The sequence below is a fragment of the Somniosus microcephalus genome, chromosome 10 (assembly GCF_052327205.1).
Source record: "Somniosus microcephalus isolate GS21.2 chromosome 10, FLI_Smic_1.0, whole genome shotgun sequence".
In the NCBI taxonomy this organism is placed as follows: domain Eukaryota; kingdom Metazoa; phylum Chordata; class Chondrichthyes; order Squaliformes; family Somniosidae; genus Somniosus; species Somniosus microcephalus.
In genome coordinates this window covers 76,867,170-76,874,499 of record NC_140996.1, presented here as the reverse complement: position 1 = coordinate 76,874,499, position 7,330 = coordinate 76,867,170, and the positions used below count along the sequence as shown (strand labels likewise).

Below are 7,330 nucleotides of genomic sequence, written 5' to 3'. Positions count from 1 at the left end.
CCCAATGCTAACCTATCATTACTCCTCTGCCTTCCCACTTTCCTACCGTAATCTCTGGTTTGAAATCCAATGGACAAACTCACAGCTAACCTTTGTGCCTCAATTGCCATTCTCCGAATGGCCCATAGGAGCAGCAACTCCAACTTCCATATCCTCCTCTTTCACCTTATCATTCAATGTGTCTCCTGGGGACTAGTCTTACCAACTTTCTTCCCATTCTGCTAACCACTGCCCCCTTGAACTCTACCAGCAGACCAACAATCATCACCCACCCCCCCCCCCCCCACCCCACCACCACCACATTTCCCTTCAGAATGTCTGTTCACTTGTGAACAAGACTCTTGCCATCCACAACCTTATTGTGGACAATTGACATCATGGCTTTGACTGAAACTTGCCTCACTGGTGGCTTAGATCTATTTATCAAATATTCATTGGACTCTCCCCCTACTTCTCTGGCACCTTATTTTTTGAATGTTCCATCCTTCTCATCTCTCCTTTACAATCCTTGTTGACTATTGTCTCCGCAAACACCATCCCAAGTTTCTCACCAAGATATCCTCATTCCTTCCTCCTCATCCTCTGTGATTTCAGTCTCCATCTCAACTCAACTAGCTCTTTCTCTCTTCTGATTTCACTTTCTCCTGCCCTCCCTAAACCTTTCCTTCCATTTAAACTCTCCTCCCCATATATATGAGATGGGACATGTGCTCTGTGAGCCCCTTGCCCGTATCTTCATTAGTCCAATAGTCAGGGACTCATGCAGTTCCTATTTTCAAAAATGGGGACAAGTCAGAGCCAGGGAGCTACAGGCCCATCAGCCTGACCTCCATTATTGGGAAGAAGCTAGAAGGGATCATCAGAGATGTCCTTTATGATCACTGGGAAAGGGAAGGGGCCATTAGAAATACAAAATACGGCTTCCAGAAAAGTAGATCATGCCGTACAAATTTGATTGAGTATTTCGAGGAAGTTACTAGGGTAGTAGATGAGGGAAATCCGGTAGACATTGTCTACCTGGACTTTCAGAAAGCCTTTAGTAAACTGCTTCATACTAGGTTATTTCACAAGATAGAATCTTGTGGTATCAGTAGGAATTTAATGTACTGGGTTAAAAATTGGTTCCGAACGCGCAGCCAAAAAATTGTAGTTAACGTATGTAGTTCAGCCTGGAGGCATGTTACTAGTGGTTTCTCCAGGGATCGGTCTGACGCCCACTACTATTTACTGTCTTTATTAATGATTGGGCGGTGATGTTGGGAGTATGGTCAGTAAGTTTACAGAAGACACCAAAATTGGTGCAATGGTTAACATGGTAGAGGAATGCAATCAAATGCAAAGTGATCCCGATGCATTAGGGGAGTGGGCCACACAATCGCAAATGGCATTTAACTTGGATAAATGTAGGGGTCATATTGGTAGAGCCAACACTGAATACACCTATCATTGAGAGGTTGAGAAAGAAAAACATTTAAATGTTATTATTAATTCATTTATGGGATGTGGCAAGGCCAGCATTTATTGCCCATCTCTAATTGCCCTTGAGAAGGTGGTGGTGAGCCACCATCTTGAACCATGGCAGTCCGTGTGGTGAAGGTACTCCCACAGTTCTGTTAGCTAGGGAGTTCCAGGATTTTGACCCAGTGACGATGAAGGATCGATGATCTAGTTCTAAGTCAGGATGATGTGTGACTTGGAGGGGAACTTGGAGGTGGTGTTGTTCCCATGCACCTGCTGCCCTTGTCGTTCTAGGTGGAAGAGGTCACAGGTTTGGGAGGTGCTGCCGAAGAAGCCTTGGCGAGTTGCTGCAGTGCATCTTGTAGATGGTACACACTGCAGCCACGGTACGCTGGTGGTGGAGGGAATGAATGTTTAAGGTGGTGGATGGGGTGCCAATCAAGCGGGCTGCTTTGTCCTGGATGGTGTTGAGCTTCTTGATTGTTATTGGAGCTGCACTCATCCAGGCAAGTGGAGAGTATTCCATCACACTCCTTACTTTGGCCTTGTAGATAGTGGAAAGGCTTTGGGGAGTCAGGAGGTGAGTCACTCGCCACAGAATACCTAGCCTCTGACCTGCTCTTGTTGCCACAGTATTTATGTGGCTGGTACAGTTAAGCTTCTGGGCAATGATGATCCCCAGGATGTTGATGGTGGGGGATTCGGTGATGGTAATGCCATTGAATGTCATGGGACGGTGGCTAGACTCTCGCTTGTTGGAGATAGTCATTGCCTGGCACTTGTGTGGCACAAATGTTGCCTGCCACTTATCAGCCCAAGCCTAAACGTCATCCAGGTCTTGTTGCAACTCATTATCTGAGGAGTTGTGAATGGCACTGAACACTGTGCAGTCATCAGCGAACATCCACATTTATGACCTTATGTTGGAGGGAAGGTCATTGATAAAGCAACTGAAGATGGTTGGGCCTCGGACACTGCTCTGAGGAACTCCTGCAGTGATGTCCTGGGGCTGTGGTGATTGACGTTCAACCACCGCAACCATCTTCCTTTGTGCTAGATATGACTCCAGCCAATGGAGAGTTTTCCACCTGATTCCAATTGACTTCAGTTTTACTAGGGCTCCTTGATGCCACACTCGGTCAAATGCTGCCTTGATGTCAAGGGCAGTCATTCTCACCTCACCTCTGGAATTCAGCTCTTTTGTCCATGTTTGGACCAAGGCTGTAATGAGGTCGGGAGCCGAGTGGTCTTGGCGGAACCCAAACTGGGCATCAGTGAGCAGGTTATTGGTGAGTAAGTGACACTTGATAGCACTGTCGATGACACCTTCCTTCACTTTACTGAGGATCGAGAGTAGACTGATGGTGGGTTATTGGCCGGATTGGATTTGTCCTGCTTTTTGTGGACAGGACATACCTGGGCAGTTTTCCACATTGTCGGATAGATGCCAGTGTTGTAGCTGTACTGGAACAGCTTGGCTAGAGGTGCGGCTAGTTCTGGAGCTCAAGACTTCAGCATGACAGCCTTGTTGTTGTCGGGGCCCATAGCCTCTGCTATATCCAGTGCGCTCAGCCGTTTCTTGTTATCATGTGGAGTGAATTGAACTGGCTGAAGACTGGCTTCTGTGATGGCGGGGACCTAAGGAGGAGGCCGATATAGATCATCCACTCAGCACTTCTGGCTGAAGATGGTTGCAAACGCTTCAGCCTTGTCTTTTGCACTCACCTGCTGGGCTCAACCATCATTGATGATGGTGCTATTCATTCAGCCTCCTCCTCTCATTAGTTTTTTAATGATCCTCCACCATTCACAACTGGATGTGGCAGGACTGCAGAGCTTTGATCTGATCCATTGATTGTGGGATAGTTTAGCTCTGTCTATAGCATGTTGCTTCCGCTTTTTAGCTTGCACGTAGTCCTGTGTTGCAGCTTCCCCAGGTTGGCACCTCATTTTTAGGTACGCCTGGTGCTGCTCGTCTACACTCCTTATTGAACCAGGATTGGTTCCCTGGCTTGATGGTAATGGTAGCATGAGGGATATGCCAGGCCATGAGGTTACAGATTGTGGTGGAATACAATTCTGCTGCTCTTGTTGGCCCACAGCGCCTCATGGATGCCCAGTTTTGAGCTGCTAGATCTGTTCTGAATCTATCCCATTTAGCACGGTGGTAGTGCCACACTTCATGACGGAGGGTGTTGTCCGTGTGAAGATGGGACTTCGTCTCCACAACGACTGTGCGGTGGTCACTGCTACCAACACTGTCATGGACAGATGTATCTGCAACAGGTAGATTGGTGAGGATGAGGTCAAGTAGGTTTTTCCCTCGTATTGGTTCTCTCACCACCTGTCGCAGGCCCAGACGGGCAGCTATGTCCTTCAGGACTCGGCAGTACTGGTCCTATCAAGCCACTCTTGGTGATGGACATCGAAGTCCCCTACCCAGAGAACATTCTGTGCCCTTGCTACCCTCAGTGCTTCACCAAGTGGTGTTCAACATGGAGAAATGCTGATTTATCAGCTGAGGGAGGGTGGTAAGTGGTAATCAGCAGGAGGTCTCCTTGCCCATGCTTGACCTGAAGGCATGAGACTTCATGGGGTCCAGAGTCAATGTTGAGGACTCCCAGGGCCACTCCTTCCTAACTGTATACCACTGTGTCACCATCCCTGTTGGGTCTGTCAGTGATGGAGGAATTTGGGACATTGACTGAAAGGTATGATTCTGAGTATGACTATGTCAGACTGTTGTTTGACAACTCTCCCAATTTTGGCACAAGTCTCCAGATGTTGGTGAGGAGGGCTTTGTAGGGTTGACTGGACTGGGTGTGCCGTTGCTGTGGCTAAGGTCTGTCCGGTTATATTCTTATTATTGTGTTTTGTAGCGGTTTGTTACAACTGAGTGGCTTGCTAAGAGTCAACCACATTGCTGTTGGTCTGAAGTCACATATAGATTTCCTTCCCTAAAAGACATTAGTGAACCAGATGGGTTTTTATGATAATCTGATCATTTCATGGTTACCGTTACCATTACTGATACTAGCTTTTTACTCCAAATTTATTTAATTAACTGAATTTAAATTCCCCAGCTGCTGTGGTGGGATTTGAACTTACGTTTCTGGATCATTAGTCCAGGCCTCTGGTTTACTAGCCTAGTAACATTACTACTATGCTACTGTTCCCATTATTGTGCACAGCTCACTGAAGGGTCATGACCAATGTAGAGGAGTTGTAGCTAAAGCTAACAGGATATTGGGTTGTATTATTAGAACCATTCAGCATAAATCAAAGGACACCATTTTGCCACTATACAGGTCACTGCTCAGACTGCATCTGGAGCACTGCACCAGATTTGATCCCCCCATATAGTGGGTAATACAGGGGCCTTGGAAAGGTCCAGAGGAGAGTTAAGAGAATGATTCCTACTTTAAAGAACCTTAGCTTAGATAGGCTTAAAGACCTGGGTCTATTTACTTCAGTGCAGTGTAGATTTAGAGCCGGCCTGAGAGAAGTCTATAAAATAATTAAAGGGCTGGATAGCATGCCTATTGATAGATTATTCCAGTTTAACAGATTGGGGAGGGCCAGGGGACAGGAGTTTAAACTATGTAAGAGTAGAAATAGACTGTATGTTAGACAGTTCTTCTTTTCCCAGTGAGTTGTGAGCCTCTGGAATACATTGCCGGCTGGTGTGGTGGGTGCTGACCCTCTGCCTTCAACAGGGAGTCGGACCATTCCTGACTGAGGCAGAGATCGCATCATATAGAAGGTAAGTGGCTTTATATATAACACGTGGTCCATGTGATCTCCTAAACTGGTTTGATCACCTGAGGGGGTCAAAGAGGAATTTTCCAGTGCATTTTTTCCTTTATTGGTCCTGGGTTTTTTGCCTTTCCCAGGAGATTACATGGCTTGGTGGGGGGTGGGGGGCGGGGGGTGAAGTGTCTAGTCATGATGCTCCAGCCATTGTGAGGAGTGGGGCAGGCTTGATGGACCAGTTGGTCTTTTCCTGACCATCAAATTTGTATGTTCATATGGCTATCCCCTTGACTTTGCCATCTCAGGTGGCTTCTCAGTTATGGCTCCCCCTGTCAGCTGTGGCTCAGCTGGTAACATTATCGCCTACTGAGTTAGAAGGTTGTGGGTTCAAGTCCCACGTAAGGAATGGAGCACACAAATCTAGGCTGACACTCCAGTGCAGTATTGAGGGAGTGCTGCAATGTCAGAGGTGCTGTCTTTTGGATGCGACGTTAAACTGGGGTGCTGTCTGCCCTTAAGGGGGACTTAAAAGATCTCATGGCACTATTTCGAAGAAGGGCAGGAGAGTTGTCCCTGGTTTCCTGATCAATATTTATTCCTCGATCAATATCACAAACAGTGGTCATTATCACACTGCTGTTTGTGGGTGTTGCTGTGCACAAATTGGCTGCCAATTTTCCACAGTACAACAGTAACTACACTCCAAAAGTACTTCATTGGCTGTAAAGTGCTTTGGAACATCCTGAGGTCTTGGAAGGCTCTATATAAATGCAAGTCTTTCTTTCTTTCTACTCCCATGGTCACAATCACAAATGAGGCCATCTCTGAGCACTTCCCTCACCACCACATCCCCCATCCCCATCCAACTCCACTTCCTTCTGAATCTGCCCCAGGGCAAACCTCTCCTCCAAGTCGCTTATAACTGCACTTTCAAACTCCAAACTGCCTAGTCTTTGGCCTTTTATTTCCCACAATACTTCTGCAGCTGGTGATCTCCTCAACCATTTCCACACCTCCACCTTTGATGCCCTTGTCGCCAGCAAAACCTTTAGGGCTAAAAATTGAGTAGCGCCCCCTGTGGGCTGCTAACTTCTCCGAGTACCGGAAAAATTAGCACCCCCGCGATGGAAATTGAGTGGTAGCGCCCCAAGAGGGAAGCGGGGCACTAGTGGAAATGCCCTGCCTCCCTCTTGGGGCGCTGCAAGGGAATATCGCGGTGCTACATGCCGCGGTTTTGCAGGCCATCATCCCCTTCTTAAAGGGGAGGGGCCTTGCGCAGGACAACCCGGGGCCCAGCTGGTATCCCGGGGATTGAGAGTGCTGGCAAAAGAGCCCGGCACTCGAGAGAAGTGCCGGGCTCATGGAGCAGAGCTGGCACTCCGTGGCGGGGCGGGTAAGAAGGCCGGGGACGGGAGTGGAGGCAGGTGCTGGTAGGCGGCCAGCAACATAAATGGCCGTCCCGCACCTTGCCTTTAATTAGCGCCTCCCTGGCCACAGGTAGGCCCCCCTGACCCTGTCGGACATAGCGTCCGCTGGTAAGTCAGGGGGCGCTCCTGAAGATCGCAGCCGGGGCACGAGCGGGGTGCTGCGCACAGTGGTGATATCATCACCGGCGGTGCAGCGCCGCTGAGCACTCCCGGTTACCGGCGCCGCCAACCTCCCGCTGAATTTCGCGGGAGGCGTTGGTGGTGCCGCGCCCGGGCACTAGTTGCTTTGCGCCCCGTTAGTGCTCTTAGGGCGCTAACAGGAGGTGCAAAGCAACCAAATTTTTTCCCCTTACTCGCTCCCATCCTGGTTGATTCTCCTCATATGGCCCCCATGTTTGCTCCCTCAAGTCCAAGAGACAGATTTGAGCGAATCCGGTGCATGACTGGTTTAGTCATCCAATACCAGATCTGGCTGGACCACATCAGGCGTTTTCAGGCCACACTTTCCTCTGCCAAAACAACCCTTTACTACAGAATTATCCTGGACACCAAAGATAATTCCCAGCTTCTTTTGTTTCCAAGTATCAACTGTCTCCTTAAAACCCCTCCACCTTACCTCCAACAACAGTGCGAGGAGCTCATGCACTTTTTCGTCACTAAGACTGAGTCTATCTGTTCAGCTGCCTCTGCCC

The 7,330-nt window shown here is 48.6% G+C and overlaps 1 pseudogene; it reads right to left on the bottom strand.

Moving 5' to 3' along the window:
- Positions 1-2,649: 2,649 nt before the first annotated feature.
- Positions 2,650-3,408, bottom strand: LOC147111554 (uncharacterized; annotated as a pseudogene).
- Positions 3,409-7,330: the final 3,922 nt, after the last annotated feature.